The sequence below is a fragment of the Haliotis rubra genome, unplaced genomic scaffold, assembly GCF_003918875.1.
Source record: "Haliotis rubra isolate DU_JTF1 unplaced genomic scaffold, ASM391887v1 Scf62, whole genome shotgun sequence".
Classification (NCBI taxonomy): domain Eukaryota; kingdom Metazoa; phylum Mollusca; class Gastropoda; order Lepetellida; family Haliotidae; genus Haliotis; species Haliotis rubra.
Genome location: NW_025767324.1, coordinates 1,879,744 through 1,892,144, shown reverse-complemented (window position 1 = coordinate 1,892,144; position 12,401 = coordinate 1,879,744).

Sequence of the window (12,401 nt, the reverse complement as noted above, 5' to 3'; positions counted from 1 at the left end):
ATCAGCTCAGGGCCCTCGCCCCCACTACACGCAGCCCAGACAGCGAATGGGACTTCTCCCAGGAAATGCTGCCTAGTTGAACCCTCCAAGAACTTACCGAAGAATATGTAGACTCCCCAACACTGCAGCCTTCTGCATTGCCCAGAGTGTCAGAAGGGCTGTTCTCCCAGTGGAGATCCCGGGCACTCACTTGATCTGTATGTAGATCCTGTAACTACAGTCCATCCTGGTTATAATGCCACCCTGTATATTAATCAGTTATCTTATACAAGCAGAAGAGTCCATCTGAGTATTCCCTCTTCCTCATATGACCAGAACGTGACCCTTGTCTAAATGTTTGAATCTCACCGATTACCAGCAAAAGGACGTAGTATTACGTTCTAATATGAAAGTCATTACTGTATATTTTATTTCCAGTTTAATTATTAATCGTGTAATGAATTACGTGGTTCCAGTTTTAGTTAAAACATTATTATACATGCATACCTTTACCAAGCAATGCCTTACATTATTATTTGAAATTAATACTTCATTATTAATTATTACTAATAAGTAATAAAACTTCATAATAGGGATTGGTGCATGTGAGACCATGCATGTAATTCGTTCACAGCATTGAGAAGAAATTCTGAAACCCAATATAATTGGGGCCTAGAGTATTGCATCCCAGTCTTACACCTCACGCTTAAAATCGAATTTTCCGTTGTTGCCATTTATGACTCGTGGATCAACTTGCTCATTACCTGTGAAGATCCGGGTTAGAATTGATCTTCAGTAACCCATGCTTCTCAAAAGAGATGGGTAGGTCAGACCCGCTGACTTGGTTGACACATGTCTTCGTATCTCAATTGCGTAGAACCATGCTCATGATGTTGATCAGTGGATTGTCTGGTCCAGACTCGATTATTGACAGACCGCCGACATATAGCTAGAACATTACTGACTGCGGCATAAACCTAAACTCACTCACTCACTCAACGTGCTCATACAAACAACCGAATACAAAAGGTATTCACAACAATATGGACACAGACGTGGCAAACTACTAATCTTGACACAAAGCCAAAGAGGAACATGAAACCACCTGGCCGGTGGAATGTATTATTCCTATGAGAATCAAAAGCGCTTAATTCTCCCAAAATTAAAATGTAACTAACAATTCAGATGCAGTTAACCCTATACCCATTGGGGATAAACTCCTCATGTCAGAAAAATTTCTGAAAGCGACGCAAAAAAACCCCGAACTCACCAACTCCCCCATTCGCTAAGCAACATAGGGCACTTGAATCTTTGTTACCTTATGCAAACATATACGGGTCACAACACGCATTGTTTTGTACTATATTTGTAATAGGTGTTTCATGTTGACTGGATCTGTATTTCATCATCTATAGGAACAGGCATAACACAAGCCATCTGGTTTGTTTGTCGTTTCCGGGCTTTTTTTCATGAAAAAATATGATTAAATCACACCATTGTGCGATCTCTAATGTGTAACCAGATGGCTTAATATATACTATTCCAAAAAACAAACGCATAACCCAGAAATCTGTTGCGAAAATGGTGTATTTTCAAACATGTATAACTCGTCCACAAACAGACTTTAGTGCATGAATTTTTGCATCAGTTTAGAAGAAGGAAATGTCTATACAACCAAGTGGATACTTTTAAATAACGGAGACGTTGAACGCCATGGTGACGACGTAGCACGGGCCCGACGTCAGATCTGCTGGCACTCAGTCTAATCTCTCTCAACCGGTTCCGTACAGTTTGACCGGATAACTTCCGAAGTCCAGGCACCCTGGCTGCTGTGCTCTCACCCGTGGCAGTACGATCACGCAAATGTAGTACCCGGATGTACCGATCTTGGGCTACAGTGGTGACTCGAGGTCTGACTGTACGGGGACGGTCATTTGTGATGTAACGAGCTGTAAACCGTGATATCGTGCTCAGACTATCATTCAGACGCCTGGTAACAGGCGATTGATGATCTCCAGCGTGCATTCTTTCAATGGCGATATTCGCTGTCGCAGTGTCAAAACGTTGGATAGTGATTTGACCTCGAAACTCCTTCAAAACGAATGCCGATTTCCGAAAGTAATCTTGATTTTTATTGCCACACAGTGCATACTCTTTGCTGCTTAATTTCAACTGGAAGGTGGTTTCTGTTGCGTTGTGGCGATGCCTTTTTAATCCTTATAAGAAATCTCATCAAAATCAACATTTTCAGGTACAGTCCATTTCTTTACTTGTGCAATTGTGTAAAATCATGTTATCAACACTTTTGTTACATATTTTGACGATTGTTTGAACACAATAGGTAATTAATAAGTTTTTAATAATACAAAACGCCTATGCGTTTCTTTTTTGGGATAGTATACTTCATGAACTGGGTGTGTGTAGCTTACTCTACGTTATTGTAGAAATGTTGTGAAGAAAAATATTTGTGTAAATGTCTGTAACCTCCCATGCTGCTGTTTGCGGCCCGAGTTTAAATAAACAAGAAAGTAGAATCTGCCAAATGTGCAACTTACACGAGGTCGAAGATGAGTTTCACTTTTTATGTGTTTGCCCAGCATACTTATCGTTAAGAAATAGATATATATATAAAGAAATGTTATTATGTACATCCTGAAATGCATAAGTTTATATCATTGATGAATAATTCCAGTAAAACACATATAGAAAGATTGTCCATATATATCCATCAAGCTTTTATTCTCCGAAAGAATGCTCTACTACCCGCACATGATTAATCAATTTACTACAGGCCTGTGGCCTTTCAGTATGAAATAAAGATTGATTGACAAATAAACACGCCCCCCGCCGTGAAATTGCTGGAATATTGCTAATCGCGGCATAAACCAAACTCACTCACTGATTCCATGGACACGGGACCACGTAGCACAATTCCCTTTAGGGATTTCATTTACTACGCTTTGTTATCACTTCATGAAGGGAACAACTGAAGACAGCATTAGGGCACTAATATTTCAATAAACTCCTTCAGGACCAACGTCTGCGACATGTGGCAACCATTAGAAAAAACACACAACAAAAAACGAATATCACAGCTCTATTGTGTTCGTCTCCTCGGAGATGCTGTGTCTAACTCGATGGCTCACACTACACATTTCAACAAATAGGTCACCTTCACAGCAGAGTTGTGATTCTGAATCGGATTTAGGTGAAACGTTGGAGCTATGCGTTCAAACGTGATCATTATTGAAAATAGAAAAATAAAAAATAAATCGACATTTGTCTCATTCGTAGATTTTAAAAAAGCTTATGATTGCATTGATGGAGGTATCCTGTGGGACAAGGTTTCCCAACATGGCATTGGCGGAAGAATGTTAACAGCTTTACAATCTTTATATATGGAAGTTAAATGTAGTGCGCGAGTAAATGGCTTTTTACTTCTTGGTCTGAGGTTAACCGAGGTCTGAAACAGGGGTGTCTGTTACCCCCTTGTTGTTCAACCTGTTTATTAATGATTTGTAATATTTGTTAACAGTCTTAATGTAGGTGTGAAGGTAGATCAGCTGACCATTGCTGCTGTAGCATATGCAGATGACTTGGCTCTGTTAGCAGAGAGTGAAGAGGATCTAAATAAATATACTGTTAGATGTTCTTAATACATGGTGTCATTGGTGTCATTCAAATAAATTAGAAATTAATAAAGAAAAGATTGTCTATTTTAGAAATACGTCTGTCGTTCAGACGAAGTATGTTGTTAATGCTGGCAGTATTGTTTAAGACGTTGTTGATACTTATTACTAGGCATCCTGCTTACAGACCACTTAGATGTCCATGCAATGGTACATACGGCAGCGAAATCGGCTAACAGAGCCCTGGGGCTGCTTATTTCCAAACTTAAGGCTCTAGGCCGTATGCATTACCAGACGTATTCCATATTATACGACAGCATGCTGTGGTCAGTTCTTGACGACGGGGCGGCTATATTGGGTAGCTATGATGTATCAGCTGCCAATGCTGTGCATGTTAGGGCCATTAGATTTATTAAGGACTTGGTAAATACGCCCCTAATGTTGCGGTCAATGAGGATGTGGGCTGGATACCGCCTATTGTCAGACAATGGAAACGTATATCAAGACAATGGTGTCGACTTAAAAATATGCCACGCCGTGTAAATAAGTACGTTTTTAATTGGGCTGAAAGGTTTGCTGTGAATAGATGTAAAAGTTGGAATGGAAGGATACGAAAGAAGTGTCATGATATTGGTTTAGATTATCTGTTAAATGTTCCTAATCGTTTGTGTGACTATGTACAAACTATGTGTATGAATGACTTTGTTATAAATTGGAAATATAAGTTAGATAAGGTAGAGGGGCAAAGTGGTCTTAACAAACTAAGAGTTAAATTTATAAGTGTTTTAAACAAGATTATGGAACAGGAGACTATGTTTTAAGGAACCTGCCTAGAGGTTATAGGTCGGCTCTTGCCGAGTTAGGGTGTGGTGTGGCCCCAATTGAAATTGAAACAAGTTGATATGAAGGTATCCCTGTACAAAATAGAAATTGATTTTATTGTAAGGATTGTGTAGAAGATGAGGTTCATGTTTTATTTCACTGCGTATTATATGACGATATCAGGGAAAGTATTTTTAATGGATGCATTATTAAATCTAGATGTTTTTTAAATACGCCTGATATCGAGAAGTTTTGTTTTATGTTTACCGATGCTAATGTCTGTTCCTTATTTGCCAAAAGCTGCTACTTAACACTAAATCGTAGGAAGCATCTTTTATATGGATAATATATATTTTATTATGGTACTTTACAGCTGTGATATTATTTTATGACAAATTGTCTCTCATATGTAAGTATACGGCTTGTTCATGTGTGATTCATTTGTTTGTATCCAATATCTACCTTCAGTATATGCCTTCAATTTGATGATTTAAATGTGTAAGTAAAGATGATCTATCTATATTTTTATTCTTTGGCTCTGACTTCCAAGTATGACAGGTGCATTGTGTTGGCCTGGAGGGGGAGCATGCCATGGTGACGTGATCACGTGGTACCATTTGCTTATAAGGAATTTATTTACTACGCTTTGTTTTCGCTTAATGCAGGGTCTAATTTAAGATAGTATTAGCGTACTGATATTTTAATAAATGACCACCAACAGAGTTAGCGCATGTAGACAAAACGTGAAAGTCTACACAAGGTTACTTTTTCAGTGCTACACGATAATGTATACTCTTAGAAGTAACCCGTGAAGGTCCGGGTTAGAATGAACCTTCAGTAACCCATGCTTGTCGTAAGAGGCGATTAACGGGATCGGGTGGTCAGGCTCGCTGGCTTGGTTGACACATGTCATCGGTTCCCAATTGCGCATGTCCATGCTAAGGCTGTTGATCACCGGATTATCTGGTCCAGACTCGATTATTTACAGACCACCGCCATATAGCTGGAATATTGCTGAGTGCGGCGTAAAACTAAACTCACTCACTCACCCACTTAGAAGATAGTATCATTTCTGTGAACTCTCCTTTAGGGGTCCACGTGTGCGACATGTGGCAACCATTAAAAGAAAAACAAACATGCATATGACTGAGTCATGAAGGAAGTAGCACACCGTCCCCCATAAAGAAGCAAGGTCATGGTGATAAGAACTTTCCCAGCCTTCCGGTGGTACACATTTTTTTCCTAGGCGCGTTTGCTAACACAATACGTGTATTCCGTCTGATTGCACAGGTGGGGAACACACCCATGTTGACACAGGTGTTTCCAGTCATACGATCTGTTTGCTAAGTAAATAGACGTGTCACATGAGCACACGTGTACGTGCAACACAATACGTGTAACTGCTATACAATGCCAGCTTTCATTCCCATCTGAGGAACCAGAACACACCCATGTTGACCAAGGTGTTTCCTTTCAAAACATTTTTTTAAATTTCATTTTAATTTGTTTGTTTATAAGTGATTTAACCCCCCTACCCCCCGTGTCGATACGAGTGTTTTCTTTCTCTCTCTTTCTCACTCCCTCCTCTCTCTCACACACACACGCGCGCACACATACACACACGCGCGCACGCACACACAGACAGACAGACACACACACACACACACACACACACACACAGAGGACCTTTGATCACGGCCCCTCCCCGTCTATATGGAACACGTGACTAGCGGTCTGCAGTTTGATGTTCTTTACTTACTGAACATTGTGGTAAAGTCACGTTGCCCGTATTGTGAACTGTCCAGTTGATATCAGATTTGGGTTCGTCTGAATATGTTCTGAGATAGCTGATTTGTTGTCGGATTTGTTTGTAGAGGTCTGGTGCTCTTTAACACTGGGGTTAATTGGTCTCGATATTTCACCATCGAAAGAATCTGTATAGAAACGTCACACCACCTGAATAAAGAATTTGTTCATCCATAAAGTTTGTCCTTACCCATCGTCACCTGTTTGCTTGAACAATATCAAATAATCAGATTCGAATATTTGACGATTTAAAGAACAAAATAAAACCAACAATTTTAATATTAAATATTTATTTGTTTGCAATAAAATTGATGCATTAATCACTCAACTCGTAAACATTTCAAAACAAAAAGACAATATTCATGACCATATGTACGTGAACAAACTAAAGACCGCCATGCTCCTGAATCCCCGGTTGGGTTGGGCAGATCTGTCTCTCATATCCACAGTTGGCCGAATGTTGTTTAACGTTGCAGACAGCAGTCTTCCAGAGATATCACGACCATATGTAAACAACTGAATTTGAGCCAGAAAAACTAGTGACTGAAAGCATTAGCAACACTCGGAGCCCAATGATCACCATGGTAACCGGCGTACATAACCAAAGCAATAACTGCCCAGCTAACAATTTCACGTTGTCACAACGTTATGCTTTCGTTGTTACAACATTAGTCTGTGGACTCGGCACATTAGCATTATTCACAACGTTGTGGCCTGACGTTGTGATACGCCATTTTTACGTCGCCACAAGGTCTATAAGTTATTTGATGCTAACGTATTTGACGTTGTTTTAACGTTCTATTTAACGTTAATAGTTGAATAGTTTTCCCTGCAGTGAACAGTACATAAGAAACAAAGCAGAAATTCACTTCAGTGTTTAGTCGTCAATTTGCATGTTGTTTTGGTCGTATGTTTTCTGAAGCTGTAGCTGAATAGTGAAGAAAGAATCACAAAGTGAAAAGTTTTCCAGAAAACTATCGTGACGCCAAGTTAGATGAAAGTTTGTTATAACGTTGTGAGGAGCCCAAAGCATAGCGTTTCCTCAACGTAAATTATACGTTGTGACATAACGTTATAAAATGACATAATACTAACGTTATGACAACGTTGGGTTATGACGTTAAGAATCTACAACCTTCTCACAACGTTGCGAAAACGTTGTGGGTTAGCTGGGTGAAACAGTTTTTACATGGATAGGATACTCAAAATGTTGTTGCCAGATGTCACCTTTTCACGATATTTGATTCTTAAAGCGACCCTAAATAAGTTCCTCTTGTTGGAGATATAACGCCGCGTTTAGCAATATTCCAGCAACATCACGACGGGACAGCAAGAGGTGTACCCACGTGGGGAATCGAACCCGCGTCTACGGCATGACGAGCAATGTGCCTTTGTAGATTTTCGCTCATATACTTTAGAGAACACCATTTTTATATTCCGCTAGCCTGTATTTAACATCTGTTTGAAAGGTCTCTTTTAATTATGTCCGAGGTTACAAACAAAATCATAAACGGCGGTTTCTGAAAATAGTTTTTCAATCGGATAAAGAAAATAAACGTTACGTCGCTAACAAAAAACCCAGCTACTTTATATATCTACTTAACCAAACACAGGGAGGAGAGAAGAAAACACCTCTTGTTTATTCCAAATTCGGGAACATTAGAGTTCTGTGGATCCCTAGATAATTAAATGCCAATGCTTATGGCTAGGATTCCTTAGGTACGAATCTTTATGCGGCTTCCGTTGTGTGGGAACCCATATATGCGTTATAATTACCAATATGATATTTCATTCTCCTCGAGGTTTGACCATGGCTGAACAAAGGACCAGGTTGTAGATAACATGGTCAAAGGTTTTGTTTGGTTTGGTTGTTTAACATCGCCCTCAGCAATATTCCAGCTATATGGCGGCGGTCTGTAAATAATCAAATCTGGACCAGACAATCCAGTGATCAACAGCATGGGCACCGATCTACGCAACTGAGATACGATGACATGTGTCAACCAAGTCAGCGAGCCTGACCACCCGATCCCGTTAGTCGCCTCTTACGACAAGCATGGGTTGCTAACCCGGATCTGCACGGGTGCAATACAAGACTGTGAAGATGTATGGCACACCCATGCTTGTCGTAAAAGGCGAGTCACAGGATCGGGTGTTCAGGCTCCCTGACTTGGTTGACACATTTTATGTTATCCCAGTTGCCTAATCGATGCTCATGACCACAGCCAAAGGCTAGTCCAGTGAAACATCGTCACTTGGTCACATGTAGCTGCCTGTATGGACATTTCGCGGACTCGCTGCGTTGTATGCAAAGCGCGGTATTTGGCGGAGATGCGAAATCGGTTAGCTTTGCTAAATATGTATTTGCAACTAATATGCTAATAAAAAATGTTAGTTCATATTTTGTTACTGTCATGGCCTGATGTATTTACAATAGTAGTATCCATGAACTGGATCATCCTGGGGGAGCCTATTTAGTGGAATAGAAGCGACAAAACCCTTTCCACATCCATAAGAAATTTCTGCCAAAAGCAGAGTCGAGTGTACCATTGTGACTATATAATGAGCAGATATTTGTTTTAGCAGTATTACAGCTGTATGATGTTGTTTGTAAACAAATCGGGTCTGAACCCGACAATCCAGTGATTGTCACCACGTGATACTAATAACGACTTCTCAACGTTTCAAAGGCTGGCACTAATATTGCACGGCTTTCACAAGCACCATCGGTGTTCATATAAAGGAATATCGAGCAGATTTTAATACCAAATTATTTACATTATATATATAACTCCTTTTTGTCTTTAAAAGCGTATTTTTATGAGCATCATAGGTTTTAAAACACGAAGTTCAAAGGACTCGGTCGGGGTTAGTATTTCAAGCGACGTCAATAAACTTAACGGTATTGAAACAAAATGGCATGACAAGTTCCGCAATAATGAGCATCTTTGCACTCAGGGACAGCTTCTAATGACAGGATCATTATGAAAGCGTGAATCTTTCTTTATCGTTGCTACAGAATCGCGACGAGTAGCTGGGAAGAGGTACGTGGGTACACTGGACTGTAAGGAATGACAACACAAAATGAGGTACAAAAGCTGGGTTCGCCAAAACCAGTGTGAGGCTTTCGATAGTCATAGCGCTATGTTTAGGCATCATCTTAGCGGAAAGACCGCTTTTGGATATGGACCCAAGACAGCTTATATTCGTTTAAAAGGAACATTCTGTATGTCCAAAAGAGAACGGTCATACTGGGTCAACGTAGTACGGTTGTTAACCATTGTTAATCAAAAGCGTCCACTAACCTTGTCTTCAACCCTAACCTTACAGTTCCACGTTAAATTATGAGCGGGCGCGCACATGTCGATTGTCCTTTGAGAGAACGGTATACAAAGTCAACAACTTGGTTCGGACAACGTGGTTGCTATAATGTCCACAGCCATTGCCTGTCGAAATCGCGCTAAAAATGTTCAAAAAATAACCCTGTGGTGAAAAGTCTCGCTCCATCGTCACTCTGGAGTCTAGATCGTGTTTTCCGTGCTACAGGTGTTGTCCAAATGTGTCCAGGTAGGCTTCCATGTAGATACTGATTCTTATGCGCTATAACGGTAAAAAGTATTGTACGATTTCATACGTCCAGGTGCGATACATGCGGGGAAATCCTGAAAATGATCACATGTATATCACGCATGAAACAACATGTGCAAAAGTGCTCTCTGACCAGTCTGAATAATTGCAGAAATTGTCCATCTAGCTGTCACCCTTTGACCAGCTACCCGTAAAGATCCGGATTAGAATTGGTCTTCAGCAACCCATGCTTGTCGTAAGAGGCGACTAACGGGATCGGGTGGTCAGGATCGCTGGCTTGGTTGACACATGTCATCTTATCCCAGTTGCCTAATCCATGCTCATGATTCTATCGCTATGTTTAGGCATCATCTTAGCGGAAAGACCGCTTTTGGATATGGACCCAGTGCCAAGATAGCTTATATTCGTTTAAAAGGAACATTCTGTATGTCCAAAAGAGAACGGTCATACGGGTCAACGTAGTACGGTTGTTAACCATTGTTAATCAAAAGCATCCACTAGCCTTGTCTTCAACCCTAACCTTACAGTTCCACGTTAAATTATGAGCGGGCGCGCACATGTCGATTGTCCTTTGAGAGAACGGTATACAAAGTCAACAACTTGGTTCGGACAACGTGGTTGCTATAATGTCCACAGCCATTGCCTGTCGAAATCGCGCTAAAAGTATTCAAAAAAATAACCCAAGTCTCCTAGTTCCGAAATCATTCAAAGCTTTAAAGTAACTCGCACAAGTACTAAGACAGTTCATTGTTACGCAAACAATCAAATACAGTGACACTTTAGACGACCCATGCTCAACTTTTCACGTGACCGCTATGCACAGTGCTATATGACGCTGTGTGGTTTGAATGGCTCCTATTATAAGAACTAAATCTAAGTATATCTATTCTCGTTATCTGTCAGAGATGAAATCTAAATATTATCGTTATTTGATTGATCAAATCCTCTATTAGGATTAAAAATACTATTCCAACCAAGAACGTCGGTCTGATTTGATATCACGTTTTCACCCCAAGGGAGACAACCCTTGCTCTTCAAGGGATGGCGCCACGAAAAGTAAAACTGAAACAGCAAGTGTGAAGACATGCTTTTATATAGGCTAATGGACACCTCGGGACGATGTTGTAAAACGAGTTGACCAATGATCTTCCCGGGTCCGAATCAATCCAAACCTGAATTTTCGCATTATATAGTATATTCTTCTACTAGAGTTATCTTTCCTTTACTATTTGACCGCCATATTGTATTCACCCCTCTTGACAACACAAGGACAACGTAGCTATATTAATGTACTTCCTTTAATCAAACGAATTACTCATCTCCGGGTTTCTCTTTTCTCGCTCTTTAAAACAAGACCAAATATGGTCAAAAGGAAAATGCTTGCAGGGTGCCGTTGTACAAAGCGATCTTAGCGCTAAGATGACTGTAACTCCTACACCTTAACATAGTCGTAGCGCTAAGATGACTGTAACTCCTACACCTTAACATAGTCGTAGCGCTAAGATGTCTGTAACTCCTACACCTTAACATAGTCGTAGCGCTAAGATGACTGTAACTCCTACACCTTAACATAGTCGTAGCGCTAAGGTTGTTTTGTACAACAGCCTGGTCACCTAAAATCTTTTTTTTTTAAATGGTGGCCTTATATAAACATTCAATCCCTTGTAACGTCTGCAAATATTTTTCAAAGATCGCATATTTCAGTGGGAATATAATTGTCGTCTATCCCAGCTCGCTCAAGATCCATTCAGAACTAACGATATTCAGAAAGACATACAGTAACATTATTGGACAGCAGCACAAAGCCTAACGGGTCATGTCGGATCAGTTATATAACAACTTTCTTAAGGCATGCTATAACAAAGTGCTAAAATATATTTCTACTATATCAAAATCTTAATAATTGGATGGATTATAGCGATATGTTCACGAGTTATATATTCTTTGCAAGTTAAAATACACTACTCAAAGGAGTGAGCGAGTTTGATTTTACGCCGCTTTTAGCAATATTCCAGCAATATCACGGCGGGGGACACCAGAAACGGGCTTCACACATTGTACCCATGTGGGGAGTCGAACCCGGGTCTTTGGCGTGACAAGCCAACGTTTTAACCACTAGGCTACCTCAACGCCCCTACTACTCAAGGAAGTAGAAGAACACCCGGCATGTCTTCTTAACGTTAGGGGAAAGCCCGAAATAATGTCTTTACGGCAATGAAACTCACATGCATTATTATGGTACCAACAACCCTAGCAACAAAATCGAATTTAAACCCACATGCATTATTATGATGCCGACAATAAATCGACAATAAATCGAATTTAAACCGACATGCATTATTATGATGCCGACAACCCCAGCGACTAAATCGAATTTAAACCCACTTGCCTTATTATGGTGCCAACAACCCTAGCGACTCAATCAAATTTAAAACCCACATGCATTATTATGGTGCCTACAACCCTAGCGACAAAACCGAATTTAAACCCATATGCATTATTATGGTGCCAACAATCCTAGCGACTCAATCCAAATTAAACCCACATGCATATTATTATGATGCCGACAACCCTAGC